Source organism: Triticum aestivum, chromosome 7D (genome assembly GCF_018294505.1).
Source record: "Triticum aestivum cultivar Chinese Spring chromosome 7D, IWGSC CS RefSeq v2.1, whole genome shotgun sequence".
Classification (NCBI taxonomy): domain Eukaryota; kingdom Viridiplantae; phylum Streptophyta; class Magnoliopsida; order Poales; family Poaceae; genus Triticum; species Triticum aestivum.
The window spans coordinates 193,602,267-193,624,216 of NC_057814.1; the positions used below are offsets into that span (position 1 = coordinate 193,602,267).

Consider the following 21,950-nt stretch of genomic DNA (forward strand, 5'->3'; position numbering starts at 1 on the left):
TTAGTTCTCTTTTAGTGGGCCCGAGGATAACTAACCCAATTAGAACCTCTCCACCGGGCTATTTTTTTAGCTGGGTTAGAGAAAACTAGCTCAAACTAACCCCTCTTGTTTCGATAATTTGAGGCTATTTCAACCCAACCTAGCTCTAACTCAGGGATCCAAACAAAGAGGAGTGTTACTGTACATGCTACAGTGTGGACCGTAGCACATTGTTTTTTATGGCCATATCACCACATTGTTTTCTACTGCTGGTTCACTGGGCTACCGTGGTTCGCACTGCAGGTTCACTGGTCTACCGTGGTTCGCACTCCTCCGACCTGAGTAGTACTCTAGTATAGTACTAGTATATACCGCATCATTCTTTGCTCCTTCTTGCTAATCCGACATGTGGGAGAGCCAGCATCCGGTTCGACGTGTCATGCACCAGATTAGAGCGCGGAACGGAAGGGGGGCATCACCCCGGTCGGAGCGCCAGTAATTCATGACTATAGTGAGTGGTCATATCACAAGTCTTTCCAGCAGTAACGCGTCGTCAAATCGCACAGCCCCACTCGCTCACCCTCCTCGCCTCTCTGTCAAACCGCCTACCCGAAAACTGCCGCGCGTACTGCCCGGGAAAAGCCCCGCCCTCAACTTTTAACTACGCGAAAATAGTTCGAGCTTGTTCGTTCTATATAAATACAGTACTTACTGTATGTTTATTTACCCGTGGGGTTGTTCAATGAATGGAGGGGCGGGGAGCACAAGTGAACAATACTGTAGTACTACTACTAGTAAGTAGGAGTCGTACATTAGTCACCTTAAATAGAGAGTTTCTTTTCTTTAATGCCATGTACACAAATTGAAACGCTTGTTGTGGAGAGAAAAAAGATAATCACTCCACTATATATGGAAGCAGGGGCCTGAGCGCTTGCTTTACTAGGGTTGCTCTCTTCATTCTCTCATCCTCTCCAGATATAAACAAGACAGCGGTAGCGACATTTTCTATCTGCTCACCGCTGGTCACAGATCCGGCGGGATCCCTTCGGCCGGTGTGTGTAGAGGACTAAAAGGTGCATCATTCACGCGGTCATCGCCGCCGAGGGAGGAAACCCACAGCTGTCGGAGGGGCCTGATCCTCTGCCCGTGCCGTTCTCTCCGACACGGCGCCGGCTCGGGAGGTCCTCCGACCCTTCTTCCTCCCTGCCGTATTGTCCGCAGATCCGACCTGCCGCCGCCGACATCCCGGCGACCCTCAGGTATAATTTCTTCGAAAGCGGCCTTGCTCTACTACCCCAGCTCCCCACGTGTCTGCATGTGCATCTTTTTCTACTCCCATCAGCTCTTCCAAAGCCACCTAAATTTTTAGTATTATTAGAGGTAAAGCTACTTCATGCATTCGAATCTAGGGCTTTGTTCAAATAACGAAGAAAGGGGGGAAAGTTGTAGCATGAATCTAGGACTTGATTCAAAGAGGAAATAATATGGTGAAAGTAGTAGAGACCGGATACCCAACCGGTCTCTTGGTTGAAAAGGGAAATAATGGGAAAACGCAGTACAAACTAGATAAGGAACAGATCTATTATTGGTTGAAAAAAGGATAGAAAGTGGCGGCTGGTGGACAAGTCAACAGAGTATGTCCAGGATTAGATTTGCTGCCATCACAAAGTAAAAGGTCTCCAGGATTAGATTTGCTGCCCTCACATAGTAAAAGGTCTCAGGATTAGATTTGCTGCCCTCACATAGTAAAAGGTCTCAGGATTAGATTTTCTGCCCTCACATAGTAAAAGGTCTCCAGGCTTAGATTTGCTGCCCTCACATAGCAAAAGGTCTCCAGGATTAGATTTGCGCCCTCACATAGTAAAAGGGCTCCAGGATTAGATTTTCTGCCCTCACATAGTACAAGGTCTCCAGGATTAGGTTTGCTGCCCTCACATAGCATGGACAAACTCGGCATCACCACTTTATGCCTCCTTGTAGGTACATTGTGCTGATGCGTCCACTGTCGCATGTCCTTATACCAACCTTTTGTTGTTGTTAATGTAAGGCCGCATGTAAAATGAAGCGATCACACTGTTACCTTAGGGACATGTCTAACCAGTGTTATTGTTAATCTAATGCCTCCAGTGATAAGATGCAATTAAGCTATGTTACAAATGGCACTCCTGCTGTTTTCCCCAGTATGATAAGTAAGTTGCTCCTTTACGCTGCTGAGTGTCCTGGTGTCCCCACGGTCCCATGCCCTTAAACCAACTCTTTAGCTGTTGTTGATTTACTGTGTCTGGTAAACAAGCAATGCCACCATTAAAGTAATCCCATATTTGAGGAATCTCATTGTTGATCGTAATGCTTCTGGTAACATGAAGCATTGCTGACATTTTAAAATTTCTATTGTCCTTGCGTGATTGCCATGAACATAATTAAGATGCTTCTTTTCATTTTGTATATGTTTCGTATATTCTTATTGACCAGCAACTGTTTACTTTCTATCTTTTTGTGCGGATAGGGATATCCATTTCACCTTGTTGCTATTGTGACCTTTTGGTGAACTGCACAAAACACTTTTTTGGAATGAGTGTCTTGTGCAGTTCAACTAAAATGTTACATGGGCAACATCTCTCAGTTTTGGTGGAACTGCACAAAATGGTGATTGGAGTTTCCAAAATCTCCGTCAAATTCTGCTGGTAATCTTGTGCAACATTTTATTAGCCTTTGCAAGATGAGCCGTAGCTGAATGATGCAATCTTTGCTTCATTTCAGGCGAACTGCAGAAAAAGTGGCATGAATTGAATCATCGGGTGGAGCTGCAGGTTGACTTCCACTAGTGCCACTATTATAGTAATCATGCTCTTTATTATCTGCGTTGTGCAAACAGGAATACTCAACTACAGACGTTGTGACGGTCAAGAGCATTCGCCAAGTTGTTCGGTTGTATGACATGGCTAGCCAAGATGGATTTAATCCCGATATTCACTTTATCAAAAGGCTCTAATGGGTTGGTTCTGAATCTTGCAAGCTGGGAATCAGTGAGATGTGTAGGCATCTTTGTTGTACTTATTATTTGAATCTTATTTGTTGGTTCTGAATCTTGCAAGCTGGGAATCAATGAGATGTGTAGGCATCTTTGTTGTACTTATTATTTGGATCTTATTTGTTGGTTCTGAATCTTGCAAGCTGGGAATCAATGAGATGTGTAGGCATCTTTGTTGTACTTATTATTTGGATCTTATTCGTTGGTTCTGAATCTTGCAAGCTGGGAAACATGGCATGATGATGCAGAGGACAACAACCATAACAAACAGTTCAAACTTGGTAGTATTATCTTTGTGAAAGTGCGACAAATGTGCTGATCATGAGCGTCCTGAGAATAAAATTCTAATTGTTGTGCATGTTGATCCTGTGGCACTGATAGAACGAGCGAATGCATTGCTTGTTTTAAGTATAAATTTCTATTAAAGCTAATTAAATTTAAGTAAAGTGACCACTAACTCCTGTTATTACAGTACCAATACAGACCCGCTCGTGAACCGATGTGTGGCCGAGGGTGCATCTTCTGCCGGGCGTGCAACGAACGAGGGAGGGGTAGTAACTGTTGTTGCCTGTACACACTCAGCTTACTGTTGAATCCAGTTCCCCAAGAGCTGAAAAACAAACTGCTACCGCCGCCTACACACTCGTTCACTCGAAGAGACTCCAATGGCGATCCGAGGGGTGAGCCTGCTGGATATGGACTTCAGCAAGGAGTTCCCCTTTGAGTTCGCCGTTCAGTCCTATGGCTGCACCAAGTTGAATGTGATGTACACCAACGATACGGACTCGGTGAAGCTCTGCCTCGCCTCAGTCCTATGGCTGCACCAGGTTCTAGAGCATTCGCCCGTTTCATCGGCAGCGCCGACTGCACCTTCGCTACGGTGGAGAGAAGGAAGAACGCGACGATTTGGCCATCTGGTGCAACAAGCTTGTCGACATCCAGAAGCAATACAAGATCATCAGCAACGGGCAGGAGAAGGACTCCATGGTTGACCTCGCTGAGACCATCATCGACCCCTGATACGCCAACATGAAAGAAGACGACCTGAACACGTGGGAGGTACCTCTGAATCTAGCCTACATAACCTACGCGGCCAAGGACGCATACGCATGCTACGACATGTACAGGTAGATCTTGGACATGAGGGCGTGTCTGCTTCCCGTAACCGACGAGTACACGAACAGCCGCAGCGTCATGATCAAGCGTGCCAGGAAGGTCTAGATGTTGTACTTTATCTGTTTATAAGCACCTTTATCATCTGAGTGTTTCATGCATTAGCCTATGTGTCGTAATTATCTGTTTTGTTCGAAATATTTCTTTTAAGAACCCATTAACCTGATTGCTTTTTTTAGTGGCTATTTGCTTATGTATGTAAACTAGTTCACTTGTCCATAAAAAAACTAGTTCACTTGGCTGTCGTGCTTTGAATCTCCTTCCTCCCAACATATTCCCCTCCTCAGGTGGACCCAGCAGGTCTCTGAATTTTCTCCCACTTTCTTTTTCGATGTAAACTGAGTTTTCTCCCAGTACTTTCCCCTAGAACCAACTCAGCTGTCCCACGTCTAGCCTAAAAAATAATAATACTCCACGTACTATTAACTCATCAAATTAAAATGATATTTTATTTCGTAAGTTGAAAGTTCTTACAAAATCATAATAATAATTGTTTATATATAACTTGGCAAGTTAACTCCTAGTGATTGCGTACATAAGCTTGCAAAGATTTTACTGACGTGCAATCATGTGTTTATGTTTTTATAACATTTCTCCGTCTAGCCCAACATGATATTTTCACCCAGCCCAACAAGTCCGCGGATTTCAAGAAAAATGCAAATGGGATTTAAACGGGCTGCATAGATGCTACATCATTGTTTCACCCAGCCCACCAAATGGACTAAAAACAAATGGACTGGCTGACATGTGGGCCAGTAGGTCGAAGCCTAAGAAGGCGTTGGATTTACATCCAACGGCTGGCATTCTTCTCCAATCTCTCGTCTTCTTCCCCCAACGCTGCCGGAACTGCCTGCTCTAGCCTTCGGCATCCAGCGGCGTAGTTTTGCGCTCCTCAGCGAAACGCTACCCCGCTGATGGCCAGGCCATCCCTGCACTCCGCACCTCCTGTCATTCTCTGCCGACTGTAGGCCCACCCCGCACCCGAACCAGTCAAGTTTTCCACTCCTCTCCGTCTGCGACTCCACTGCCGCGTCTTCCCCATCTCCGGGTCATTCCAGCCTGGGGCCTCGCCGTCGTCCACCGCCTCAGTGCGCTCGGCGCGGCGTGGTCAACATACGAGAGTCATCGGAAGAGGACTGTACGTGGAGAGCCTGACGGCTGGGACCCACGAGGTCCATGGTCGCACGCAAGGAAACTTCCTCCTTATTACGCACAGTACGTGGGAAGGGCTTCTGTATTTCATGAAAAAAAGTTCCCCCCGCTGACAGGTCGGACCCACCAGCTATATCTTCGCACGCAAGGAAGTGCCTCCTTATTACGCACCAAAAAATGAATACCCACTGCTAGCTGGGACCCACCATAGTGGGTGGCTGACTTGTGGGCCTACTAAGTTGATGAGGACGGAGGGCTTTGTCAACTTAGTCAATATGAACGATTCTAGCTCCAGTGACCGTACGATGTCCATCCAATGGCCATAGTGCTTCTTCAACCTCTGGTCTTCTTGCTCCAGACGCCCAAAGCAGCGCCGGTCGTGCCGCGTGCTCCTGCCTCTCGTGGCTGGCTGTGATGCCGCGGAGGCCTCACCGCCCCCTACTACTCCCACCGCTGGCCCAGGGTATCCCTCTACTCACCCACACCCCCTGTTATTCTGCGGCGACGGCAGCCTCACGCCGCAGCTGGACCAGTGAACCCTCGTACTCCTCTCTGCGTGGGCATCCACTGCCGCGTCTTCCCCAGCTCCGTGTCGTCCCCTTCCTAGGCCTCACCATCGTCCACCGCCTTGGTGCCCTCGGCGCGGCGTGGTCAATGTGGTCAACGACCGACTTCCATCGGAGAGTACTGTACGTGGAGAGGCTGACAGCTGGGTCCACGGCCACATCCCAGATTTTTTGTGATTTGCCAAGTAAGTCGCTTTGTCAGGCCCGTTGGGCTGCAAATCCTTCAAGACGAGGAGAGCTTCATTCGGCTGGCCGAGAAAATGGCCTATCAGTAATGAGAAATAGGCTGTACATTTTTAAAACACATCAAACCGGCAATTAGTTTCAAATATCTTTTTTTCATTTTGAGATTTTAAATTACATTAATTTTTATGCGTGGAGAATTTGTTGGATTTTATATTGATATACATTATTTTTAAAATCAGTTTGAATGTGAGTCGAAATTTCGGGATTAAAAACAGTTCGGACCGCACCGAAATATGCAAAATTTCGTATAATTTTTTAACCGTGGCCACAATATGGGCTGTAATGCTAACAAAAAGAATATGGGCTCCAAAAAAAACCTTAAGAATTAGCAAATGGGCTGTAAATTATTAGAAATAATGGCAGATGGGTTGTATGCTGTTTTCCACAGATTTGAGGCTTTCCTAAAAAAAGGTTGACGCACAAGCAGTGATTGTTGGATGTCCATCGAACGGCCATCGTGCTTCTTCAATCTCTGCTCTTCCTGCTCCAGCTGCTCAAACAAGCGCCGGTGGGACTGCATGCTCCCTCCTCCCCGCGGCCGGCTGTGCTGTCGCGCAGGCCTCACCGCCCCACCGTACTCCCATCGCTGGCCTAGCCATCCCTCTACTCACCCACACCTGCTGTTATTCTCCGGCGACGACAGACGAACCAGTAAACCCTCGTACAGTCGTACTCCCCTCCGCGTGGGAAACAACTGCCGAGTCTTCCCTGCCTCCGTGTCGTTCCCTTCCTAGGCCTCGTCGTCGTCCACCGCCCTGGTGCTCTCGGCGCGGCCTGGTCAACATGGTCAACGACCGACATGCATCTGAAGTGGACTGTACGTGGAGAGGCCGACAGCTGGGTCCACGGCCGCACGCAAGGAAATGCCTCCTTATTACGCGCAAAATAATGATTCCTCCACCTGACATCAGGGACCCACCGAAAGGGCCTCTGTATTTCGCGAAAAAAACGTTACCGCCGCTGACACCTTGGACCCACCAGCTATATCTTCGCACGCAAGGAAGTGCCTCCTTATTACGCACAAAAAAATGAATACTCCCCCTATTAGCTGGGACCTAGTATAGTGGCGGGCTGACTTGTGGGCCTACTAAGTTGACGGGGACGGAGGGCTTTGTCAACTTAGTCAATATGCACGATTCTAGCTCCAGTGACCGTACAATGTCCATCCAACGGCCGTAGTGCTTCTTCAACCTCTGGTCTTCTTGCTCCAGCCGCCCAAACCAGCGCCGGTCGTGCCTCGTACTCCAGCCTCCCGTGGCCGGCTGCGATGCGGCGGAGGCCTCACCGCCCCCTACTACTCCCACCACTGGCCAGGCCATCCCTCTACTCACCCACACCCCCTGTTATTCTGCGGCGACGGCAGCCTCACACCGCAGCGAACCAGTGAACCCTCGTACTCCTCTACGCGTGGGCGTCCACTACCGCGTCTTCCTCGGCTCCGCGTCGTCCCCTTCCTAGGCCTCGTCGTCGTCCACTACCCTCGTGCTCTCGGCGCGGCGTGGTCAACGTGGTCAAGGAACGGCTTCCATCGGACGTGGACTGTACGTGGAGAGGCTGACAGCTGGGTCCACGGCCGCAGCACGGAAGTGCCTCCTTATTACGTGCAAAATAATTGTTATTCCACCTGACAGCTGGGACCCACCGGACGGGCCACCGTATTTCGCAAAAAAAACGTTTGCCCCTGACTGCTGGGACCCACCAGCTACATCTTCGCACGCAAGGAAGTGCGTCCGGGCAAAAAAAATGATTCACCCCCTGACTGCTGGGACCCACCAGCTACATCTTCACAGGCAAGGAAGTGCCTGACAGTCGGGACCCACCTGGTCGAAGGGTACGTGGCGTTGTCATTCTGGTCACGAACGTGTGCGTACATATATATTGGTGGATGTAGAGGCGCGCACGTGTCGTAGTAGAGGCGCGTATGTGTCGTAGTAGAGGCGCGCACGTAGCATGTACACGTACGTACAGCGGCCAGGGTGCAAGAAAGAAAATACGGCCACGTATGTGTACATACGGGCGGGGTCTCGAACGCCTACTCGCGCATACGTACGGCCAGGGCTCGTGTACATGGCTGGGTCGGAACGGAGAGCAGCGTCGTCGTCGTGTTCATGGGGAGGCAACGGAATGCGTCGTGTTCATGGGGAGGCAACGGAATGCGTCGTGTTCATCGGGAGGCAACGGAATGCGTCGTGTTCATCGGGAGGCAACGGAACGCGTGGGAGCCAACCAGCTGGGTCGGAACGGAATGCGTCGTCGTGTTCATCGGGAGGGCTTGGACGGAACAGCCGATGGAAACGAGGCCTGGCGTACCGCGGAACGGAGGAAACGGCCCTATGTTCGACCGGCCACGTTTGAAACGGGATCCTGTTCATCGGGAGGGGTCTGGCGTACCGCAACACGGAGGAAACGGACCTCCTACGGTCGAAACGGGGGTCCTGTTGATCGGGAGGGGTGTGGCGTACCGCAAAACGGAGGAAACGGACTTGTGTTGGAGCGCTACGGTCGAAACGGGGGTCCTGTTCACCGGGAGGGGTGTGGCATACCGCAAAACGGGACTCCATGGGACACTGTTCATCTCCACCGTCGACCCCCTCCAGCCTCCACAGGCTACTGTTCATCCACCGTCGACCTCCTCCAGGCTCCACCTGCGACTGTTCATCCACGGGCTCCTGTTCATCCAGCCTCCACCACGCGCTACTCCACCGGCTACTGTTCAACCAGCCCTCTCCACGGGCTCCTGTTCAACCACCCCTCCACGGGCTACTGTTCATCCAGCCCTCCACCGTCTACTATTCATTCTGCCCTCCACGGGGTGGTCCTATCCATCCTGCCCTCCACGGGGTCCTGTTCATCCAGCCCCAACCGGCTCGATCGATCGGGGTCCTGTTCATCCAGAGGCAACACCACGGGGTCCTGTTCATCCACCCCCACCGGGAACTGTTCATCCAAACCCCCCCAGCAACGCTCACTGTTCATCCAGAGGCAGCATCAATCGGCTTCAGTTAGCAGCAGTAGCGAAGGAATCGCTCGATCGGGTTCAGTTAACAGCCATCGATCAATCGCTCGGGTTCAGTAACGCATAGCCTGCAGTGCAATCACTCGGGTTCAGTTAGAGCCCAACGCCTCGCTCGGGTTCAGTTAGAGCCAACGCCTCGCACAAACGCGCGTACGTGCACGAGAGAAACGCGCATCGCTCGGCCCCCGACCTCCCACCATAACCAGGAACTCCCCGAAATTTTCCTCGCCCTCGCTTCTACCACAGTTTTTTCCGTCATGGACGGCCCAAAGAATGTCATGCAGCTGCGTCTCCGCCCCGCCCAGGACGAGAAGCCCATTTTCTGTCATGATTTTTTTTCATAGAAGTAGGAGCCCACCACATCTATGATGATACCGGGTTTTGTCACAATTATCATCACAGAAGTGTCATATGTATGACAGAAAAAAAATTCGTTCGGCCCAAAATGTCATGGATGTGTCTTTTTTTGTAGTGTGGCTAAAGAGCGCGACCGGCTTGTCGCGCAACTGGAGGAACAGGCGGTGCTTCTCAAGAAGGCCCAGAAGGAGGCGGAGGACAAGGAGACCGGCCTCCTTGCTGAGTTCACGACCGAACGCTCCGCCTGGACTGACAAGGAGGCGATGCTGGCTTCCGGCTTTCACGAGATCGAGGACATAGTCGATGGTGAGCTTCCCTCTTTTTCCTTCTTCGAGCTGCCGGCTTCTTGTCTCTAACTTTGGCTCTTTGCTTTCTGTCTTGGCAGACTTCTTCCCTGGTCACTCGGACGCCGCCAATCAGGCCATTGAAGCCGATCGTGAAGGACGGAGGGCGGACACCGCACAGATCGCCGCCGACGCCCCCCGAACCCTTAGCGAGCAGATCCTGAGCATCGAGGCCCGTCTTCGGCCGGCTCACCGGATGCTGCGCCGTCTTCAGCGTGCCGGTGCCCAGACAATCGCTGCCCTCTGGCCGGACATGCCGGCACTGCAGACTCCTAGTCGGACTGCCGACTGGCTGGTGGTGGCGGTCGGCCATCTTGAAGCCTAGAAGGGCTCCTCGGCCCGGGCTGGAGCGCGCCGGGTCCTGGAATTTGTCAAGGCGTGGTACCCTGGGCTAAGTCTAGCCCAGCTAGCCATGTTCCGGCTGGAGGCTCAGGAGGAGTTGGCGGTCGTGGAAGATGACATCGTCAAGCGTGCAACGTCAATCGCCGAGTACACTGACACCAGCATCTTCGTCCCGGAGCGGGTTGAGAATGGCGCCGAGGCGCCACCAGAATGGTTTGGGCTGGACCCGGAAGACGGCGAGGACTCGGCGGAGGTGATCGACTCCAGCGGCGAGGAAGAAGGCGAGGCGGAGGAGGAAGGCGAAGAGGAGGCGCCAGAGGTCGGAGCGGACGGCCAGCCTCAGCTCGACCGCGCCTCCAGCAACGAGCCATGCCCAACCGAGCCGGCTACCACTGGAGGCGACCAAGCGGAGACTGTCCAGCCGGCCGCTCCACCAACCGGCACCACCGACTCCTCCGATCCACCGAACCCATCTGCCGCTCCCTAGGCCGCTGGTTTATCTTTGCTTCACCTGTCTATCAGTCTCAACGAACTTGTTAATTTTGCACAATTCCACCCGCGGGGTGTATCTCAAACTTCTATTGATATCGGCCAAGGGCCTTTCCTATGTAAATATTTTTCCGAGTTCTATCTTTTCTTGCTTGCTACTCTTTGGCTTTTTCCTTTGTCGCCTTCCCTTGGTTGCCGTCTTGCCAGCCGAACAGCCGCTCTGCGGACTGCGGCTAGGTCAAGCACTTAGCTACTTCCGGGGAGGCAAGTACTTCGCCGTTTTTAGAACATCTTAGCAAGTTAAGTAGAAGCCGGCCGGCCGGCTTCTCAACAGCCGGTCGTAGAAGGCGGGAAGCCGGCTTAAACTATGCACATGCTTTGTGTCCTTAGCCATTTTTCATGTGGGCACCCTTTCTACCTTGCTCCTGCCTACCAGACAGTCGCTCTGTGAGCTGCGGCTTCTGGCAGGAGACGGCTTAAGTGCCAACACATTACTTGTCCGGCTGCAGGAAGCATTTCATAGTACAAGGCGGCAAGTCCCCGGGCCGACTAGTCGGACCCGGTACCAAGCGGCATAAAGAAAATGACACGTTCATAGGCATAATTCTTATCATATAGATAAAAGAGGGCAGTCCCCGAGCTCTTCTCGGGGGACCCGGAGTCTTCGTACTTTAATACAAAAGGTAGCGTGGTACATACTGCGTTAACTGTAAAATCTTCGGAGGAGATTTGCATTCCATGGCCGCTCTGTCTCCTTGCCAAAGTCGTCCCTTTTGCGCGCTCGAGGCTTCTGGGCATCGATCAGGTAGTAGGAGTCGTTGCCCAACACTTTGCTGATGATGAAGGGGCCTTCCCAAGGCGCTGAGAGCTTGTGCTGGCCGACTGTTCGCCGTATTAGCCGGAGCACAAGGTCTCCCTCTTGGAAAGATCTCGGCTTGACCTTCCGATTGTTGTATCGGCGCAGGCTCTGCTGGTAGATGCTGGACCGGCTGAGTGCCAACAGCCGGCCCTCCTCCAGCAGATCGACGCCGTCTTGACGTGCTACTTCTGCCTCCTCTTCGGTGTACATGGTGACTCGAGGGGAGTCAAATTCTATGCCCGTTGGGATGACGGCTTCGGCACCGTAGACGAGGAAGAAAGGCGTGAAGCCGGTTGACTTGTTCGGAGTTGTGCGCAGGCACCAGAGGACGGCTGGCAGCTCGTCGAGCCAGCAGCCGGCCGAACACTCCAGAGGCTCGACCAGTCGGGGCTTGATGCCGGACAAGATGAGGCCGTTTGCTCGCTCTACTTGGCCGTTTGACTGCGGATGGGCAACGGACGCTAGGTCCAGTCGGATGCCCTGCGTCGCGCAGAAACGGGCCAAGGCGCCTTTGGCAAAGTTTGTGCCATTGTCGGTGATGATGCTGTGTGGTATGCCATACCGGATGGTGATGTCGGAAACGAAAGTCACAGCAGTCGGACCGTTCAGCTTCTTGATTGGTTTTGCTTTTATCCACTTGGTGAACTTGTCTACTGCGACAAGCAGATGAGTCATGCCACCTCGTGCAGTCTTGAATGGTCCTACCATGTCCAGGCCCCAGACAGCAAAGGGCCAGGCAATGGGGATAGTCTTGAGTGCAGAAGCCGGCTGATGTGGCTTGGAACGGAACTTCTGGCACCCTTTGCATTTCTGGACCAAGTCTTTGGCGTCTTCTAGAGCAGTCGGCCAGAAAAAACCATGGCGGAAAGCTTTGGTGACAAGTGCTCTTGAAGCCGCATGGTGGCCACATTCGCCTTGATGGATGTCTTTGAGGATTGCTTGGCCTTGCTCCGGCTCCAAGCAGCGCTGGTAGACACCAGTGACACTGCGCCTCACAAGCTCTCTGTTGACTATGGTGTATGCTGCTGCCCGGCGTTGCACTTGCCGGGCCGAGATCTCATTAGTCGGCAGCTCTTTGTGCACCAGGAAGTTGAGGATGGGCTGGGCCCATGAAGGTGCTGCGATTTCTTCATCTGCTAGGACTGCTACTTGCACAAGGGCGGTTGGGCCGGGAGGTGGCGGGTTGGAGTCAGCTGCCGCTGCCGCTTGCTGAGTTGATGAAGTCCCTGGGCCGATTGGTGCAGTCCCCGGGCCGGGCTCTGAAGTCCCCGGGCTGACCGCTGCAGTCCCCGGGCCGGGTTCTGAAGTCCCGGGGCCGGGTGCGACTGACGCGGCCCCCGGGCCACCTGCCGGAATTACCGTGCCGGCTGCTGGAGCTCTCAAGTCAGATCCGACTGCTTCAGGAGGAGCCGACACGAAGATAGAATCCGACTCTGGCGATGGCTTGACAGACGGCTTGAGGAGGCGTTGTAGGGCGACGCCGATCGGTATTGCTTGACGGGTGGAGCCGATTCGTGCCAAGGCATCTGCTTGCTCATTGTCATTTCTTGGCACATGGAGAAACTCGCACCCTTAAAAATATCCACTGAGTTGTTGTACGAGGAAGCGTTAGCTCGCCATGTTTGCATCTTTGGCGTCCCAGTCGCCTGACGACTGCTGGACCACCAAGTCAGAGTCACCATAGCACAGGATCCGGTGAATGTCGAGCTCTTTGGCAAGCCGGAGCCCGTGAATGAGTGCCTCATATTCAGCAACGTTGTTGGAGGCGGCAAAATGGATTTGCATCACATATCTAAGCTTGTCGCCTTTGGGAGAGGTGAGGACGATGCCGGCTCCCAAATCGGTGCGCATCTTGAAACCATCAAAATGCATCCGCCAATGGGTGGGGTCGGGCGCTGGCGGCAGGTACTGGGTCTCGGCCCAGTCGATGAGGAAGTCGGCCAGCGCTTGTGACTTGATGGCGGTGCGAGGCTGGTAGTAGATGGTGTAGGGGGCCAAATCGATGGCCCATTTGGCCACTCGGCCTGAAGCATACCGGCTTCCAATGATCTCGGCTAGTGGAGCTGTGCAGACCACAGTGATTGGGTGCTCTTGAAAATACGGCTTCAATTTCTTGGTGGCAAAGTGCACGCCCTAGCACATCTTCTGGTAGTGGGGGTAGTTTTGCTTGGAAGCTGACAGCACTTCACTCAGGTAATACACCGGTTTCTGGACTGGTAGTGCCTTGCCTTCCTCCTTGCGCTCTACCACTATGACTGTGCTGACCACTCGGCTGGTGGCGGCGATGTACAGGAGCATGGGCTCCTTAGGAGTCGGAGCCGCCAGGACAGGTGGAGTAGTCAACATCTTTTTGAGCTGGAGAAAAGCTTCATCCGCCTTGTCGTTCCACTCGAAAAAAGTGGTCTTCTTCATGAGCTGGTACAGGGGAAGAGCCTTCTCTCCCAGCCGACTGATGAAACGGCTGATGGACGCCAAATAGCCGGTGAACTTCTGCACATCCAGCAGTCGGGTGGGCACATCCATCCTCTCGATGGCCTTGATCTTCACAGGGTTGCACTCTATGCCGCGCTCTGAGACCAGGAATCCAAGAAGCTGGCCGGCTGGTACTCCGAAGACGCATTTCTCCGGGTTGAGCTTGATTTGAAATCGGCGCAAGTTCTCAAAGGTCTCCTTGAGGTCTTCTAGCAGCGTTCCACGCTTCTCCGTCTTCACCACAACATCGTCCACATAAACATGGGCGTTTCTGCTAAGTTGTTTGAGGAGGCACTTCTGCATGCAACGTTGAAACGTAGCGCCGGCATTCCTCAAGCCGAACGTCATGGTCAAGTAGCAGAAGGCTCCAAATGGTGTGATGAAGGCGGTCTTCAGTCTGTCGGCCGGGTTCAGCTTGATCTGGTGATACCCTGAGTATGCATCCAAGAAACTCAACAGCTCGCACCCGGCTGTGGAGTCTATCACTTGGTCAATTCTCGGCAAAGCAAACGGGTCTTTGGGGCAGGCTTTGTTGAGGCTGGTGTAATCAATACACATGCGCCACTACTTGTTTTTCTTCAGCACAAGGACTGGGTTGGCCAGCCACTCTGGAAAGAACACTTCCATGATGAAGCCGGCTGCCAGCAGCCGGGCTATCTCTTCTCCAACGACTCTTCTCTTCTCTTCTGATAGGCGGCGCAAGGGCTGCCTGACTGGCTTGGCATCAGACCGGACATGTAACTTGTGCTTGGCGAAATCCGTCGGAACACCCGGCATGTCCTTAGGTGACCATGCAAAGATGTCCCGATTCTCACGGAGGAAATCAACGAGCTCGCCTTCCTATTTGTTGTCGAGGTTTGCACCTATGACAGCGTACCTCTCCGGGTGCTCTGGGTCCAAGGGTATCTTCTTTGTCTCTTTGGCCGGCTTGAACGAGCCCTCGGCTTCCGACTCCTTGGGGTTGGGTGACATCACCGGCTGCTTGCCTGCCATCGCCACAACTCGGTCAAGGAGCCGCTTTTCAGCCGCGATCACAAGGGACTAGGCCAGCCGGCTGCTATCTGCTACGCAAGCGGACGACTTCTTGTAATCCCCTGCTATGGTCAGAATTCCCTTGGAACTCGGCATCTTCATCTTGAGGTAAGCATAGTGGGGGACCGCCATGAACTTGGCCAGAGCAGGCCGGCCAAGTAGTGCATGGTATGGGCTTTCAAGGTCCACCACCTCAAACCAGGCTGGCTCTCAGCGGAAATGATCCTTGTATCCGAAGAGGATGTCTATCTAGATCTTGCCAATTGGTGAGCAGGAAAGGCCAGGAACTATGCCATGAAATACGGTCCGGCTGGACTGAAGCTGCCTTTGTTTGATTCCTAACTTCTCCATGGTATCCTTATACAGGATGTTGATGTTGTTGCCGCCATCTATCAGAACTCGAGAAAAACGAGCAGCTCACCTATCTGTGGCAAAAGTGGCATCCAGAACCAGAGCGTAGGAGCCGGGATTGGGCATTACTTCCGGGTGGTCGGCTCTGCTCCAGCTGATGGGCTTCTCAGACCAGTGCATGAACTCGGGGGGTCTCTGATGCCACCGCATTCACTTCTTGCCGTCGTTGCCGTCTGTTGTGCTTGTCGTTGGCCACGCTGGTGAACACGACATAAGCTCCGTGCTCTTTAGGATACTCGTCTTGTATGGCTTCGACTGGTCAAACCGCCGGCTGCTGGGGGGAGGAGGAGGCGGCTGCCCAGCAGGCGGAGGAGGCAGAAGGCCATCTCCCTTGTCGATCCTGGTGAGCCAATGGCATTTCCGAGTGGTGTGGTTGGACGGCTTCGCACCACTGTGGAACTTGCAGGGTGCGTCAAGAGTCTGCTCATACGAGAAAGCAGGCAGCCAATTGGGCTTGCTGCCCTTCTGGCGCTTGGATGGAGGCAGCCCTTCTGGCTGCTGGTCTTCGACTGTCGCCACCTGCTGGATTGTGGAAGCCAGCTGCATGCCTTGCGCTTGTTGTCGCTTGGTTGCTGGCGCCGACAGGTGTCGCCAGCCGGGGTTCGAGGAGCATGAGGGGCCACTTTGCCAGACGCATCAACTTGGATTTCTGCCTTCATGGCGGAGTCAGCCGTGGCATATTTATCTGCTATGATCAGTAGCTCGTCGAGGGTCGCCGGCTCGTCGCAAACAAGTCGGTGCTTGAGGAGGGTGCCCTCTCGGTACCCAGCGGTGAAGTACTCGATGGCCTGCACCTCGTGCACGCCTTCGCAAGAGTTGCGGAGCTTGGCCCAGCGCGTGAGGTAGTCGTGAGTCGACTCGCTGGGGCCTTGTACGCACAAGGAGAGCTGGCGAGGTTTGGGCGGCCGCTTGTACATGCTGGTGAAGTTGCGGATGAAGGCTCCGGTGAAGTCGACCCAGCTGTTGATGCTGCAGGGCTTCAGGCTGTTCAGCCATGTCCGGGCCATGCCCTGGAGCATGATCGGAACGTACTTCACAGTAACGCGCTTGTTGCCGTTCGCGATGCTGACGGCTGTGGAGTAGTCGACCAGCCAGTCCTCCGTCTTCACGGAGCCGGTGTACTTGGGCGTATCTCTTGGGAGCGTGAACCCTTCGGGGAAGGGCTCGTCTCGAATGCGGGGGCCAAAACAAGGCGGACCCAGCTCATCTTCTTCTTCTAGCGCCAGGGATCGGTGGAGACGGTCGATCCGGTGGCGGGCATCGTTCTCTCCGACTCCCTCTCGACGGCCAAGGCGGTCGCCGAGTGTCGGGTGTTCAACAGGTGGCGGGGAGACGCGCCTTTCCCTGCGAGGGGGAGGAGGCGGACAGTCATCCCGTCGTTCCACTACTCTCGGGCGGCCGTCTTGGTCGCGCTCAATGGTGATGCAAGTCCGGCTGCGGCTGGCAACCGGCTCCTTATCTCTTCTTCCACGGACACCACCAGTCGGCGTCCGAGATGTCGCGCCTTGATCTCGGCGGGGAGGCAGATCGTCATTTTGCCGGTGAGGCGCCTCAGTACGGCAACCGGCCTCGTGCTGCTCAGGAGCCGCGTCGAAGAGTCGCTGAACGCGCTCCGCCATCTGGCGACGCTCTTCGCCCTCGAACTTGTCCGGCTCTTCTGCTGTCGCCTGGGCAGCTCGGATATTTTCCGCAGGCATGGCATAGACGGGGCGATCTGCCCCGAACAGGTTGGCGATGGCCACGCCGCGCTGCCGGACCACGCCAAGGCGGCTGGGCCCACCGGGAGTCGGCGTGCCGCCCACAGCGCGGTCCATCTCGCGCTGGTAGTCCTCCGATAGGCGTCTCATGCTGGCCAGCTTCTTGGCGCCCTCGACGAGCTGGATGCGGCGTGCTTCCAGCATCTCGACGTCGGCTTCTTCTGGGATGGGCGCCGTCAGGTCTTGAAGTGCCGCATCGAGCGGGTCATGAGCACCTCCGCCGGAGTGCTCGTTGTGGCTGATGACTAGCACCTCCGTGACGGCGCTTTCACCGCTCTCCGCGCGAGGAAGCGGCTCGTCATAGACCACCACGTTGGTGGGGAACGCGTCAAGCGACACAGTGTCGGAATCGACAAGCATCGGGTCGGTGGAGCCAACAGACTCCAAGTCTACAGCAGGCTCGTTGGCGACGTGGAGCTGATCGAGGAGGCTGACGAGGCGGCTCTCAGGGCCATCATTGCCCGCATCGGACGCCGGCTCGTCGGAGAGGCGAACCTCACCAATAAGGTCGGCGAGGCAGCTCGCCGCGCAGGCGACCTCCGCGCCGTGCAGCGCGTCGGCGCAAACTCCATCTGGTGTGCCGGGCTGGCTGCGCTCGCCAGGGAGGAAAAGGGTTCCCGTCCAGAACAAGTCTCCGGATGACGGTGCACCTCCCCACGGTGGGCGCCAAATGTCGGGGGTTGGGTGCGACATATGCCAATGGATGGCTTATCATGGTGGGAGCGAGTAGAACGTCGCTGGTGCCTGGAAGCGGGATAAGGCATAGACACGAACGCCGGCGCACTTTACCCAGGTTCGGGGCTCTCCTAGGAGATAACATCCCTAGTCCTACTCTGCGGGGTCTCCGCATGATCACTAAGGCACAAGTGGTACAATCGTGCTCCTCGAGATGTTTGCTAGAGGTAGGAGAAGGCAAGGCTAGCTCTCTCCTTTTTCTATGGGTTGGTCTAGTTCTAACAGGTTGGGAACCCTTTGCATGGGTGCCCTGGGGGGTTTATATAGGCCTACCCCCAGGGGTACAATGGTAATCCAGCCGGGTGTAGGACCCGGCTGTCAGTCTCTCTGGCTGCCGGCTTCTCCGCCGTCTGCTGGGGCCCGCCGCCTGGTGGCCCCCGCCGACTGGTCTGGTACGGGGCCGACAGGCCGCCCCCGCCGCTCACGGGTCTTGTCGGCTGCTGATCACTGTTGTCGTGATGCTGATGACGCAGGCACGGTCAGGGGAGCATGGCTACAGCTGCGCCACCTGGCGGGCGATTACTGTAGCCACTCTGCGTCTCGTCTGGTTAATGGCGCATGGGGCCCGAGGAAGGGGCGGGCCGACTGCTAGAGGCCGACCTCCCTCGGGTCCGACTGGTTGGGCTCTAGCCGTCTTCCGAGCTCTCGCTGATCTGCGGGGCCCGTCGACGTTGGGCCGTACCGACAGGCCGTCGTGGGAGCAGGGCTCCGCCTGCTTGTGGTGACGTCAGGGGTGGGGTGGCAACAGTGCCGCGCTGGGCGGAGATCTCCGCCGGTACGGTGCACTGTGGCCACGCCCATCCCGGGATTTGGGAGGGACGGGCTGTACTGTAGCCACTCCCTGTCTTGTCTTCCTTGATGGGGGCGCAGGCGTCGTTGACGCCTCGGGCCGACTGCTAGGGGCGGCTTCTTTGGAAGCCGCCCACTAGGAGTCGGCTTGTCTTGATGCCGGCTTCTGGAACTCGCCGTTTACGGGCAGCTAGCTATTCCTTCAGCCGGCCACTAGAAAGCGGCACTTCGTCTTGGTGCCTTGAGGGGCGCATCCTGCCCCGATGTCTTGAAAGGCTCTGGGTCTCGGGTTAGCCTACCCGTGGCCCATTACTCCGACACTGGGGAACTCTTGGACTTGGCCTTGGGGCGGCCTCGACCCGGCCAGGCTCTCCTGCCCGGCAAGGGAGGCCTTCCCAAAGTAATATCTTGTTGTCTTGGTTTGTCTCGGTCTTCTTGATCCGCCCTTTGATCTCACAAAGAGATGCTTCTCTGGCTTGGTCATGCTTTGGATGTTGGTGTAGTTATGCGATGCCAACATGCATGTGTAGTCTGGGCAACAAGGCGACTGCTACGAATAAGTCCGCCTAGCCAACCGTCCGATCTGACGGGGGTTGTCGTTGGATCGTAGCACAGCCTCGTCTTCCTTCCCTGTAGGCAGCGCAGCAGTTGGATCGCAGCACAAACCTCGTCTTCCTTCCCTGTACCAAGCGCAGCTTCCATGGCAGCACCGGTGGCGCCGCCGACGCTCCATTGCAACCTCCGGCGTGCTTCACTGCAGCTCCGGCAACGCTCCATTGCAACCCCGACAACCTTCCGGCGTGCTTCACTGCAGCTCCGGCGACGCTCCATTGCAACCCCGATGACCCTCCGGCCTGCTTCACTGCAGGTCCTGGCGACGCTCCATTGCAACCCCGACGACCCTCCGGCATGCTTCACTGCAGCTCCGGCGACGCTATATTGCAACCCCGACCCTCCGGCGACGCTTCACTGTAGCCGCGGTGGAGCTCCAATGGCCCCAAGAGCTCTCCAATGCAGCTCCGCCGCCGGCGACTTGCAGCATCAGCAGGTTGTATCGCAGTGTTGTGGCCATGGATGTGTTGCTCTGCATCGGAGCACTGATGGTCATTGACGAGCGTGGCGCATCGCCGGCGGTACCGACGAGCGACCGCCTCCCCCGTGCGCGCTGCGTCGCACCCTCGAGGATGCAACACCGCGGCGGTGGCGCGCGGACTTCACCGTCTCTTCATTTGTGGTGGGATGCAGCAGCGTCGTGGCGCCGTCGCTCCCTTTTTCGCAGCACCGTGGCCGAAGTCCGCCATGGGGGCTCTCCTCTTCTCGCGAGCAGAGATGGGAAAGAGAAAAAAGGGAGCGGGGATGAAAACGTGTGGAGGAGAGACGGGGTGAAGAGATAAGACCGGCTGAGCAAAGCGGTGGAGGGCGAGAGGACACGTGTCGATCAGCGGGAGCGGCTTGCGTTTCGTTCTTTTCATCGGACTTAAAACAAACGTTTTCCGGGCAACAAAGGCAAATGTTTGTTGTACCAACACCTAGTATGGGAGAAATATCAGGAAGGTCGAACCTATGTCTGGAAAAGAAACTTTTGCTTCTTCAGCGCTAGTAAACAGATGTGTGGCCTTTACTGTTTGCCAACCAGTCCCAAAAAGGAAAAATCTAGGGAGTGGAATATGTTGCCAAAAATTAAAGCCTTTGCTTTCCTGTCCATAATTAGTACTTAAACAGATGCGCGCCAATTTGCTGTTGGGCAAAGTAACAGACATACTGGGGCCCATGAACATGCATTAATCCACACTCCAAACATGGCAAAGTTTCCAAGCCCCTTTCAGCTGTACAACATCATCCCCAATATAAACTCTCGCACGATTTGGCTCGAAGACATTAATGTTAATGTGTTGCTACTTGCAATTTGATTACTGTAAATGGACAGAAAATAGAAGACCTTCCAGTGGTAATGTGCTTGACTATTGGATCGCTGTGAAAAATCCCCCACCTCACATTTAGGTCAGACGCGCTGTTGAACTAAAGTAATTGTGTTAGGCTACGCCAAAGATGACGAACTTTTACTAAGCACGAGGAAACAAAGAGATAAGTAACAAATCTTCAACTAATCACCAACTTCGTGAATTTGAATTAGCATCGCCCAACATCACCTAATAATTCACTAAAATATGATTCAGAGAGCGCTTTTGTGTGGGAATTGAAAAGCTACAAGGATAAAACTTAAATCCCAACTCCGACATAAATCCTGCAAAAGGGAGGGCTCGAATTCTGCACCATCGGCAACACGAAGTTGAACAAAGAAAAAGAAAAGAAAGTAAAATCTACAATTTAGCCACATCGCGGGGCACTCCGTACTTCCCTCCACAAATCAACGACCGACCAGGAAGCGAATGAGGCTAACGACGGAGGGGATGCGGGAAACCCACCGTTCCTGAGCCCGATGTTGGACTCCTCGGTGTTGATGGTGTACATGACGTCCCCATACCGGATCCCGCTCTTCGACGTGAGGCTTGTCACGCTTCCGATGTATGTCTCCGGCGCTGCTGCCATCGCCGCCGGCCTCACCTAGGGTTTTGATCCCCCACTCCGTGTTTGCTATATTTTTCCATGTTATTTTTTCTGGTTATTCCCCCCTCTTCTTTTTTAGAGCCTTACTCTCCCCTCGTCTCTTTCATGACATATTATGCTACCTGTTGGCTGTTACAGGTAGGGCCTACTGATGATTACGATTCTTGGGCCCATCTGGCAGTGACAGGTGTTTAGCACGGACGGTCCATGTATGGTAGATCCAATGGATAGGTAGTGGCAGCGTAATGGCAGGTTCATGTGGCGTGAGGAGCGTGGACTCGCCGACTATGACACCACGGCCCGCAAACTAGTGGAGTCCTGTAGCAGGCAGAATGTCGAATGCTCCCAATCATGAGAACTTTGAATTTTAGGAATTTTGTAGGAATTATATATGATACGATTCTTGCAAGAATTTTTTTATTTAAGGTCTTCTTTTATTCATAGGGTAGGAAATATCATGGCAATAAAAAAGCTGTAGGAACTGAAGCGGCACGTATCTTAGTTTCTCATACGATAGGATTTTTTCATTAATATATTGGATCTCAGCTAAAATTTTCTTAAAACATGAAGGAGCGAAACCAATCCTACATGAAAATAAGAATCAATTTCTATAAATCAAATGGCTCTAAAAT

The 21,950-nt window shown here is 54.0% G+C and overlaps 1 pseudogene; it reads right to left on the bottom strand.

The window, feature by feature from the left end:
• The window catches only part of LOC123171030 (protein decapping 5-like), a 126,132-nt pseudogene extending 104,640 nt beyond the window's left edge, over window positions 1–21,492 (bottom strand).
• Between the last annotated feature and the right edge of the window lie 458 nt (window positions 21,493–21,950).